This window comes from Cricetulus griseus, chromosome 2 (genome assembly GCF_003668045.3).
Source record: "Cricetulus griseus strain 17A/GY chromosome 2, alternate assembly CriGri-PICRH-1.0, whole genome shotgun sequence".
NCBI classification, from domain to species: domain Eukaryota; kingdom Metazoa; phylum Chordata; class Mammalia; order Rodentia; family Cricetidae; genus Cricetulus; species Cricetulus griseus.
In genome coordinates this window covers 158,770,312-158,782,496 of record NC_048595.1, presented here as the reverse complement: position 1 = coordinate 158,782,496, position 12,185 = coordinate 158,770,312, and the positions used below count along the sequence as shown (strand labels likewise).

Here is a 12,185-nt window from a genome sequence, read left to right as displayed (position 1 = left end):
AACTGTTTCATCTTTCTTGTGAGTGAGAAGCAAGGCTCAGATGTAGACCTTGGAGAGATGCATTTTGGAGGTGGGGAGAGAGACCAGAGATCATGGAATGAAAGATGCTGAAGGAGGCAAGGAAGTTAATTCCTCCTCTTAGAATCCCAGCCCTGCCAACACACTGATTGTATCTTGGTGAAACTGATACTGGACATCTGACCTCCTATAATGTAAGAAAAACCTTGAGTGGTTTACATCACTAAATTTTTAGCAGTTTGTAATAACAGCACTATAAGATTAAACAAATAAAAAAATTAACCTGTCTCTATCCTCCTTCATTGATCACCTTTCCTCAAGATAATTGTATTTCCTCAACACCTACAGTACAAAGCCAGGCATCATTCTTCTCCAGAGAGCTCCATGGGGCCTGACTGTGTACTAGAGCTCCTGGAAGCTCTAGTTAATGGTGAACCAGACAGAGGTGTTCCTGGAGCTTAAGATCAGGAGAAAAAGCAAGCTTGCCAGGATCCAAGTCCTCTTCTCTAGGCCGTTCTCCAGTTTTCCTGCTTAGCTCAGGGGAGTTCTCCTGAGGATCCAAGTCTCTTGATATCAATAAGATGTTGGTCTTAGCAGTAGGTGAATGCTCTTTTTTGTGAGTAGTGTGAACTATGGTGGAAATGATTCACTTCTGCACTGTGGCTCTGTCTCCTCTCTCAGTCACACCCTGGGTGACCCATGCCAAAGTCCTAATGGTGCCATATAAATACACACACACAGACACAGACACACACACACACACACACACACACACACACACACACATATATATATATATATATACATATATATACACACACAATATATATATATATATAGAGAGAGAGAGAGGGAGAGAGAGAGAGAGAGAGAGAGAGAGAGAGAGAGAGAGAGAGAGAGAGAGACTCCCAGAAAAAAAAAGAAAGAAGAAAGAAAACTGGGTCAAAGGAAGACAAAGTAATTTCTTTTTTTTTCCTTCCAGATTTTTTTATTTGAATTAGAAACAAGATTGTTTTACATGACAATCCCAGTTCCCCTTTCCCTCCCGTCCTCCCCTACCACCCCCCAACTAAAACCCTACCTATCACATATCCTTTCTTCTGTTCTTCCCCTGACTCAACCTTTCTGCTCCCTCATGACCTCTGCATCCTTCCTCTTCCCTTCTCATTCTCATAGCTCCCTCCCCCCTCTTCCCATGCTCTCAATTTGCTCAGGGGATCTTGAACCTTTTCCCTTCACCAGGGGACCATGTATGTCTCTCTTAGGGTCCTCCTTGTTTACTAGCTTCTCTGGCAGTGTGGATTGTAGGCTGGTAATCCTTTACTCTATGTCTAAAATCCACATATGAGTGAGTACATATCATGTTTGTCTTTTTGTGATTGGGTTACTTCACTCAGAATGATTTCTTCTATTCCATTCATTTTCCTGCAAACTTCAAGATTCCATTGATTTTTTTTTTCTGCTGAGCAGTACTCCATTGTGTAAATGTACTACATTTTCTCTATCCATTCTTCGGGTGAGGGGCATCTAGGCTGCTTCCAGTTTCTGACTATTTCAAATATTGCTGCCATGAACATCATTGAACAGTTGTCTTTGTATGAATGTGCTTCTTTTGGGTATATGCCTAAGAGTGGAATTGCTGGATCTTGTGATAAACTGATTCCCATTTTCTTGAGGAGTCGCCATACTGATTTCCAAAGTGGTTGTACAAGTTGGCACTCCCACCAGCAGTGGAGAAATGTTCCCCTTTCTCCACATCCTCTCCAACATAAACTGTCATTGGTGTTTTTGATTTTAGCCATTCTGACAGGAGTAAGATGGTATCTCAGAGTTGTTTGGATTTGCATTTCCCTGATGGCTAAGGATGTTGAACACTTTCTTATGAGTCTTTCAGCCATTTTAGATTCTTCTATTGAGAATTGTCTATTTAGTTCTGTACCTCACTTTTTAATTGGATTGTTTGGTGTTTTGCAGACTAGCTTCTTGAGTTCTTTGTAAATTTTGGAGATCAGCCCTCTGTCAGATGTGGGGTTGGTGAATATCTTTTCCCAGTTTGTGGGCTGCCGTTTTGTCTTGCTGACTGTGTCCTTTGCCTGACAGAAGCCTTTCAGTTTCAGGAGGTCCCATTTATCAATTGTTGATCTCAGTGTCTGTGCTATTGGTGTAATGTTCAGGAATCGGTCTCCTGCACCAATTAATTCAAGGGTATTTCCCACTTTGGAAGACAACGTATTTTCAACAAGATCATAGAAGAAAATTTCCCTGACCTAAAGAAGGAGAAGACTACGAAGATACCAGAAGCATACAGAACATGAAATAGATTGGACCAGAAAAGAAATTCTCCTCAACACATAATAATCAAAACACTAAATGTACAGACTTAAGAAAGAATATTAAAAGCAGCAAGTGATAAAGACCAACATATACTATATGACCAGTGTAAGATGTGTTTACTGAAAACTCAGAAACGTCGATGGAGAAAAAGTAAAAACATCAAAGCACAAAGAATGTTTCACACTTGAGGAGGTGATCTTCAATCTCCTTCATGCCATGGCACATTCTCATCTCCAAACCTATAACAGATCCTTACAAAGGCATGCCCTTCCTCTCTGCCTTCACTCCCAGGAAACTCCACAGAAGCTTTTGGGGATCCAAGACTTCCTCCCTCACCCATTCCTTTGTTTCAGTCACCAATACCTGGAGACACTGTGTATGTAGGAACCCACTGGTCATGCCTGCCTGGGAGTCGGGTAAATGATCTTTACTCTCCTTCCTGTTCTTCCTTTGCAGTTCCCCAGTCTCAACCCCAGCCCTGTAGCAGACCACCTGCCCTCCTTCTCTGACTCCTCTCTCTGAAGATTCATGAAACCTCCCAACAGACCCAGCTTTTCTCTCTCTTGCAGACACTATCAGTCCTCCTCTGACTTCTAATCCATCCTCATTTCTTTGTGAACACCCCCCAGGATCTGGAAACACATTCAAGCCAAAACCACCAGTGAGTGGCATACCTGGCAGGGACTCAGAAGCACTCTCTACCAGATAACTCAAAGCCACCATATATTCTTAAGGTCAGTGGAGGGCAACAGAAACCAAGGAACGGAATGGAGCACTCACCCAACAAAGACAGGACCTGATTAATATCAACACCTGGAATTACTATTATCTCAAACACAGATGCCTAGACACATATGCAAAGACACAATAATTAACACCAAGACAACATGCCTCCCTCAGGACCCAGCAAACCTACTATAATAGACCTTGAGAAATGCAATATAGGTGAATCATAACACAAGGACTTTAAAATAGCAATTATGAATGTATTCAAGGAACTCAGAGAGGATATTAATAAATCCACTAGCACTAACAAAATCAGTGAAAATGCAAACAGTAGAATAAAATGATGAAAACAGTTCAAGACATGAAAATAGAAATAGTACCTCTAAAGAAAACACAAATTGAAGAAATAAGAAGTCAAACAAAACCAAGAAGTATGCTTTATTAACAGAGTACAAAACATTCAATGAAAGGCATTAAAGACAAGATAGATGAAAATGGATACCTCAGTCAAATAAAATGCTAAAAAGAAAAATAATTTAGACATAGAAAATCAAGGAAACCTGGGACACTATGAAAACACCAAATCTACAAATAACAGGAATAAAGGAAGGGAAAGAAAACCAGGTCAAAGGCAGAAAAGATATTCTCAACAAAATTATAGAAGAAAATTTCCCTAACCTAAAGAAGGAGGTGCCTCTCAAGGTACAAGAAGTGTAAATAACACCACACATACCGATTCAGGAAGGAAATAATCTACAACACATAAAAATCAAAACATTAAACATAGAGAACAAAGAATATTAAAAACTGCAAGGGGAAATAACCAAGTTACATATAAAGGCAGGCATATTAGAACATCTAACTTTTCAGTGGTGACTCTAAAAGCCAGGAGAGTTTGGAAAGATGTACAAACTCTAAAGGACCAAGATGCCACCCCAAACTACCATACCCAGAAAATCTTTTAATCATAATAGATGATGAAAGCAAAATTTTGTATAATAAACCAAATTTAAGCAATATCTATCTACAAATTCAGCTCTACAAAAGGCACTAGAAGGAAAACTTCAACCTGAAGAGGTTATCCACAACTAAGAGAACACAAGGGATAAATAATATTAGACCAAAAAATTAACAATAGGAGGGACCCAACACCTCAGCAACACAGTAATAAGAATCAACAGATGTTGCTCACTAATAAATCTGAATATCAATGGTCCCAATTCCCTCAAGACACAGACTAACAGATTGGATTCCAAAACAGGATCCATTCTTCTGCTGCATCCAAGAAGCACACCTTAACACCATGAATACATGTCACTTTAAGATAAAAGGATAGGAAAAGGTAGTCTAAGCAAAGGGACCCAAAGAAACAAGTTGGTTTAGCTTTTTCAATATCTGACAAAATAGATGTCTATCACCGCCTAGGGGCCACCCTCCCTGCAGCAGAGGGATTGAGGGAAATCCACAGAATTGGTGTTTTGGTTTTTTTTTTTTTTTTTTTTTTAATCTGAGGGAGTTAGAAAAAAAAGACACTCACAATCTCTCTTGATAGTTTACTTCTTTATTCTCTGTTCTTTTGTATTCTTTCCATGTTCATTCATTGTCAATTTAAGAGAAATGGCACTCCAAGATGAAATTTTAAGGCCTATGTGACATCAGAAAGGTCAGGACTCTTCTAGTGGACTGAACTGGACTGGACTGGGCTTGAACCCCAAACAACCATACAAAGGTGTATTTATTGATTGTTACACAAAGTATTTCCTCGTACTAATGTCCCTAACCTTAATTTACATGACTTATTGAAGGGGAGCATCACGTGCCTCCACGACTCTAGTCCCTTTTTATGAAATATGTACAATGCACAATAATATAGAGCCTCAGGTATGCCTGAGGTATCTTGTGACCAAAGTCATGGAATGGCCATAAGGCACTCTTAACAAAACAATCACTGTTTTCCACAAGGATTCTTCAAGGTCACGGTACTTCTAAAAAACAGCTGTTCATTCTAATGCTTACTCCATACAGTGATTCTGCTAAATTCCTATAGAAATAAATTACCGATGAAAACACTTTGTTTCAGGTAATGATGCACACTGAAACCTGTGGCTTTGTCTTCCAGCATTAGCATCTTTCAGCATTAAGATTAAAGGAGTTTGAGGCAGCCTGGCTCCGGAACTCAACTGTTTCTCTTAATCATTAACTTATGCTTTTTCTAGGCAGCTCCTTAAATAAAACTCACAGGATCCTGTAATGTAACATTTCCTTGTATTTACTTTTATTCATCAAAACTCTGTATAAGCTAACATCATTATCAATTAGACAGTACAACTTATGGAGGAAGTCATCTTTATAATAATTCTCAGGAAAAAAAATCCCCAGTAGAACTGGATGTTTCCATGATATAAGCACATTATCTTACAGGGAGTGAAGGATCTCCCCGCATCCAACTTAACCATGCCAGATACCAAAGAAAGATAGCAACAGCAAACATGTAAAGGAACAATAGATTAAAAAGGACATTTTCGGGTCTTTTGTCTCAGGGTCTTGACTAACCAAGATTGATCCATCAAAGAGTCTCCTTGTGGAGTAGCAATTGAACTTCAATTGCTACCTCTGACATGGTTGCCTGCAAATGTCCAACTAAAACTAATCACAGGAGATAGGGAAGGAGACTACATACTCATCAAAGAAAAAACTCCACCAGGTTGTCATTCATATATTTTTTAAATTTTTTTAAAGATAACTTTAACCTTTATTTATTTTGAAGATTTATTTATTTAGTTATTATGTATGCAGTGTTCTGCCTGCATGCTTGCCTGCAGGTCAGAAGAGGACACCAGATCTCATTACAGATGGTTGTGAGCCGCCACATGGTTGCTGAGAATTGAACTCAGAACCTCTGGAAGAGCAGCCAGTGCTCTTAACCTCTGAGCCATCTCTCCAGCCTGGTCATTCATATTCTTAAGATGTATGAATGAAACACAAGGGCTTCCAGAAGAAACTCTACTACAGCTAAGTCACACATTAACTCTTACATACTGATAGTGGGAAACTTCATTACTCCACCCCCACCAATAGCCATATCATTCAGAATAAAAACTAACAGAAAAATGATTGAGCTAACTGAGGTTATAAAACAAATGGAGATAAAATATATTTACAGAATATTTCACTCAAAGAGAAAAGAATATACCTTCTCCACTGCACCTCATGGAACTTTCTCCAAAGTCAACCACATACTTGGACACAGAGCAAGTATCAGCAGATATAAAAAAACTGAAAGAAGACCCTGCATTCTATCAGACCACCATATATTAAAAGTGAGTATCAACAACAAAAGCAACAGAGCACCTAGAAACTCATGGACACTGAAGTACTGAAATAAAAATGGGTCAAGACAGAAATTCAGAAATAAATGAAAGACTTTTTAGAATTGAATAAAAAAAAAATACAATATACCCAAAATAGGGGGACAGAATGAGGGTGGTTCTAAAAGAGTGGTTCATAGCACTGAGTGCCTACATAAAAAAATATGGAGAGATGTCATACCAGCAACATAATAGCACACCTGAAATCACTAGAACAAAAAGACAAAATTACACCCACAAGGAGTAGACATCAAGAAATAATGAAACTCAGAGATGAAATCAATAAAATAGAAAAAAGAAAAAAATAAACTCACAATAAAGAGTTTGTTCTTTAGGAAATAAGTGAGATTGATAAAGCCCTAGTCATTTTTTACTGATAAGCTGTACACAGTATACTGTTTTGCTGGGTAAAAGAGAATCACTCTTTTTTGATGATGTGGTCACTCATAGGTTCCCCATGTTCCAGTGGATAGACCCACACTTATATACATATGGGCAGTGCTAACTAGTCTTTGTGGGATATGGATAGTAAATAAATAAAAAATGCATGAAATGGTCAGTCATGCTGAGGGAACACAGGAGAACTAAAGAGAGAAATTGGGGTGTAGACATGATCATATTTCATTGTATATATGTATTAAAATCTCAAAAATGAAATACTTAAAAGACCAGGTAAATTTCTTGGCTCTTTATGGGAGAAACACTATATAGTTGTTCTTTCTATTCCTTGTGCAGTAAAAGTCTCTGGAATTGACTCCTGGATTCATCATAGCCACCTTAGATTTTGGAGGTCAAATCTTCTCTTCTCCAAGGATGCCCTAGTTCCAGAAGAGAATTATACTTGTGAACCACATATCTAAAATGTCTCTTTAGGAGAACATGCAAACATAAAGATGCTACATAAGTACCACCAGAAGGTCGACTCTAAAGCTTTATCTACATCTCTAGAACTATCATCATCTTCTTTTTGATGACTCTCTTGCTCCATTCTCAAGGCATACTTTACTTCAGTAACCACCCTTGGTCTATACCTTCCCAGACTGGCTATATCACGTTTCCTTTTCCTTGACATCCAAATTTTAGTTAATTTAGCCTTTGTATTCTCTATGAAGAAAAATATCTCTTTTCACCTTCCCTGGAGCTATCAGCTTTTACTCATGATGACCACTTATTTTCTTCCCTTCTTCTACTTATTAACCAACTTGCTAATCTGAACTATCAGTTTCCAGATATGTTTACAATGGGACTCTTCTTTACTTGGAGGGATATTGATATCTATGCAAGGCTAGATGCTGGCCATTGGAGATTGGCCCAATCTCAACATTCTGGATTCTGATATATCCTTTATTCTAATTCCACAATAGGAGAGTGTGAAAGATGATCAAATTCAGTCTAATGCTGGTAAATAGAACCTTCTAACCGAGTAGGATGGGTATGCTTCAGAAGGTATCATTTGCTTTCAACACAATAAGGGACCTTGGTTAAGAACTCATGATCATTCCTTTTACAATCACACCCTAGTGTTCCTTTAGAACATAATCAGTGAGAATCCAATGTACCAGATCCCTGGTTGTCAGCTTGTGGATGACTTAGACTTATGGGAGCTTGGGAGTTGAAAATCACATCATCTCCACTTGGTAGGGTAATAATCAAAATAATTTCACATGGTCTTTCCATGGCTTCCTTTAGAACTAAATAAATCAGTGGGCCCAAATCAATCTTACAGTTATATGAAAATTTAGAAAAAAATACAAACTGCTATTTTAAAAAATATAACTACCTTCCAAACCTCAGAATCCCCTCACCCTTTTGTTCCTCACAATGCTCTCATAGAATTTGACCTTGGGTCAACTCTACATGAGTGATTATTTCCTAGAGTTCAGACCTTCAGATTTCAGATCACAGGGCCTCTAGAATCCTTTCCTAACTTCATTTATGTTGTTGTGACAAATACCTTGACAAAAAACAATAGAGGAAGAAAGGGTTTATTAGTTTACAGTTGCAGGTTTCAGTCTATCATTTCAAAGCAGCAATTTAAGCAGGTAGTCACACCACAAGCAAATTCAAGAGTAAAGGGAAATTAACATACCCACACTGCATGCTTGATTGTTTGTTCATTGCTTTTTAAATCATTCTTATAAAGTTTAGTCCTAGTAGCCATGAAATGGTGCTATAAAAAATCAGAGTGAATCTTTGCATCTCAATTTACAACCAAGATATTCCCCTCCACACATGTCAACAGGCCAACATGACCTAGATAATTCATTAAAACTCTCTTCCCAGATGATTGTAGGATGTGGTGTGTTGACATTTAAAACTAGCCAGCTAAAATCTCTCCATCTGAACTAATTGACCAGAAATATACTCTACTGAAATCTTTATTTGGATTCAGGGCCTATTACTATCATTGGTCTAAAGGCAACAGGCTCTTTTTTCTTGTGTAGATCCAAAGATCCAATCTATACCTATTGCTGTCTACTTACTGGTGGGGCCAACATACCACAATAAATACCTTCCTTGATGCGTGTGTTCTCAAAACTTTGAACTTTCTGAGAAATCATTTTCTTTTCCTTCCTTCCTTCCTTCCTTCCTTCCTTCCTTCCTTCCTTCCTTCCTTCCTTTTTATTGTATTTTTCTCTGTCTTAGCATTTACTTCCACCCACATTCTTTTTTCTTTTCTTTTTCTTCCTTCCTTCCTTCCTTCCTTCCTTCCTTCCTTCCTTCCTTCCTTTCTTCTTCTTTTTTTGTTTTTTTGTTTTTTTTTTTTGAGACAGGGTTTCCCACCCCACATTCTTGGGACTGTCTTCATCCAAGCTGAACAGGAGATGGCACTGGTGGGGGAAAATGCTGGCTCTACCTCCAAGAACTACTGTTGGAGCTGCTTGGAGGAAATTAACATATCAGGAAATTGGGGAGATGCTGTTAGGGTGGGGAGCTTCCTGAAGCCAGGCCTGCAGCTCCTGGAAGAGATGCTGGGTTGCAGACCAAGTCTTTCAAATAGGTGTCTGCAGGGTCTGCACCTCCTCCAGACACTTGTCAAAGGCCTTCTGATATTCTTCATGGAGCTTCAACATGATCGTGCAACTTGAGGCTTGAATCCTGCAGCTGCACCCAATTCCATCTTAGAGGGCATAGCTGTACCCTAATTCATCTTAGAGGTCATAGAGACGTAGGACGAGTTCTGGTCCTCCCACAAACTAGAAGGTGACAGTATACCTCAATAGGCACCATGTCTCCTGCCAGAACCATGATCCCTTTCTTGCTCTTGTTGACAAATCTTCACCCTATGCCAAGTCTGATTCTGCTTCACTGCCTTATTTGTGCAATGGTAGAGTTTGTACATCAGGTGGCAGGAAGCCAGTGGCTGTGTAATGGGGTTCAGGCTGACCAGTAGCTCTTGATACACGCACTCCTTGCGGCAGTCCTCTGCCTGTGCCTCAGACTCCCCATGAACAACCTTTATTTGTAGGTCATCATGGCAACTGCAGCAATCCAGTCAGTGCTACCCTATGACCAATGAGTGAGAAACATTTTCTAACTTAGATTCCTTTCTAAAACCCTGTTTTATAAAATGGTTCTTTAAATGTGGCTGACTCTCCACTCCCCTAAAACAGTGTTTCACTTGTGGTTGACCTCCACTTTCCTAAGCCATTCTTTAGAACCATCTATAGTGGATTCTTCCATCTTTAAAAGTTTCTTAGGTTTAATTTCTTCACTATACTTAAACCTAATTAAGTATTCATAACTCCCCACAGATCTACAATCTACCTGAACCTCTAAATCCAGGCTATTAAATTTCAACATCAGCCTGAACTCATTTGCCAACACGGTCTTTCAAATCTGGGAAGCCTTAGACTTTCTTATCACTGAGGTAGGTGTCACACATGCTCTTAGTAATGAAACCACTTGTTTCTGGGTAAACAATATGAATTTGGTATAAAAAATATCAAAATTAAAAGCAACATAATGATGGTAAACAACAGGTTTAAAATCTCATGACTGGGTCAGGGTCCTTTCTATCACATATAATTTTCCTAACATGACTATTTTAATTTGTAGCTTTGGTCCTTGTTCATTTAATATTGCAGTTTGCTTTGTTTCCTCCTGTTTGGAATCCCTCAGACTCCACATGCTCTTGCAGCCTAAGATGGCTCTTGCAGCTAACTTCTACCATGGGCAATTAGACAGAGTTCTGAGCAGAGGCCCTGACTGCCATCAATCCTGAATGGCCCTCTATTATTCTTGAGCTTTGGCGTATTGGTTGTCAGCAGTGGTACAGCAGAAGACACATCCCAGAGCTGTCTGTCCCCAGCAGCCCAAGGGATTGTGTAGCCTTTAGGGTCCTATACTAAAGTGACACCGATTTTTTTTTTACTTCACTGTAGAATTTTAGAATTGGAGTTAGGGCTTATAAAAGTGGATCTTTTACATAGATTTGAGCACATGAACTAAGTAAAACAGAGGCATTTGGGGAAATAAGACAAACCTCAGGGAAGGGTATAGGTTTCTTAAAGAAAAGTCATACTTAAGTGGCAATTGCCAAATGTGGTGATTTTGGTGAGGATGTCCCCCTTAGACTCATATGTTTGAATGCTTGGTCCCTAGCTAGTGATACTTCTTGGGAAGATGAGGAGGTGTGGCCTTCTCAGAGGAGGTTTGTTACTACGGGTAGGTTTTGAGGTTGCAAATGCCTACTCCGTTCCTTTCACACACTGTCTCACCCTCTGCCACATGCTGGTGAATCAGATGAAAGCTTTCAGCTCTCTCTCAAGTGCCAGGCCTGCCTGTTTCCATGTCCACTTTATGGTGGTCATGTCCTCTAACCCTCTGGAACTGTGAGCCCCAAGTTAAATGGTTTTGTTGTTGTTGTTTTGTAAGTTATCTTTTGTCATGATGTTGCTTTACAGAAATCAAGAAGGAACTAAGACAGAAGTTTGTACCAGGGCTGCACTATGTCTGTAGCAGGCATGACCATCCCATTACTTTTAGAAGAATCTAAGAAGATAAAGGACTCTGGACTAGGAAAGAGGTAAATATCATAAGTGGGGTTTAATGGGCCATCATAGTAGGATCTTGCAAGACAATAATGTTGAAAGCAATGTGGATTTTGGAGGCCCAGTTCAAGAGGTTTCAGAGGGGAACTGTATTACCAACTGGGCTAGAGACCATTCTTGTGATATTTTGGCAAAGAATGTGACTAAATTTTGCCCTTGTCCTAACAATCTGCCTGATGCTAAATTAAAGAGTTTTGGACAAATGTCATTGGCAAAGGAGACTTTAAGGAAACTTTGTATTGACTGTGTCCATGGTTATTAGTGATAACTCCTACAATGAAAAAGAGTAAGCAGAGTAATAAAAAGTATCAAATGTACAATTTGAGAAGAAAAAGAGCAACAGGAAATTTATTGTGGGAGCCATGGTTTATATTGAAAGAGACAAGGAGAAACAGAATAAAATGAATGGTACCTTCAGGGCAAGACCCCCACTCATCTAATTGTGTGACTTATAAAAAGGAAAGGCCAAAGAGTTATTTTCTGTTCCTAAAAATCAATAACAAGTCAAAACTTAAGCAAATATATTTCAAAGAGGATGCAAGATCCGATCTCAAGCAGCTAGCAGGACTTGGCAGCATCAGCATATGTTTCTGGCTTTAGAGTCATGAAGGATACAGGAATTAAAAAGTTGTGGAATATTTCACTGTTAAGGAGAGTCAGTGAGGCCACTGTGGCATGTGAGTCC

The 12,185-nt window shown here is 39.1% G+C and overlaps 1 pseudogene; it reads right to left on the bottom strand.

Moving 5' to 3' along the window:
* Nucleotides 1-9,439: 9,439 nt before the first annotated feature.
* LOC113833779 overlaps nt 9,440-12,185 on the bottom strand; it is a 39,493-nt pseudogene continuing 36,747 nt past the window's right edge.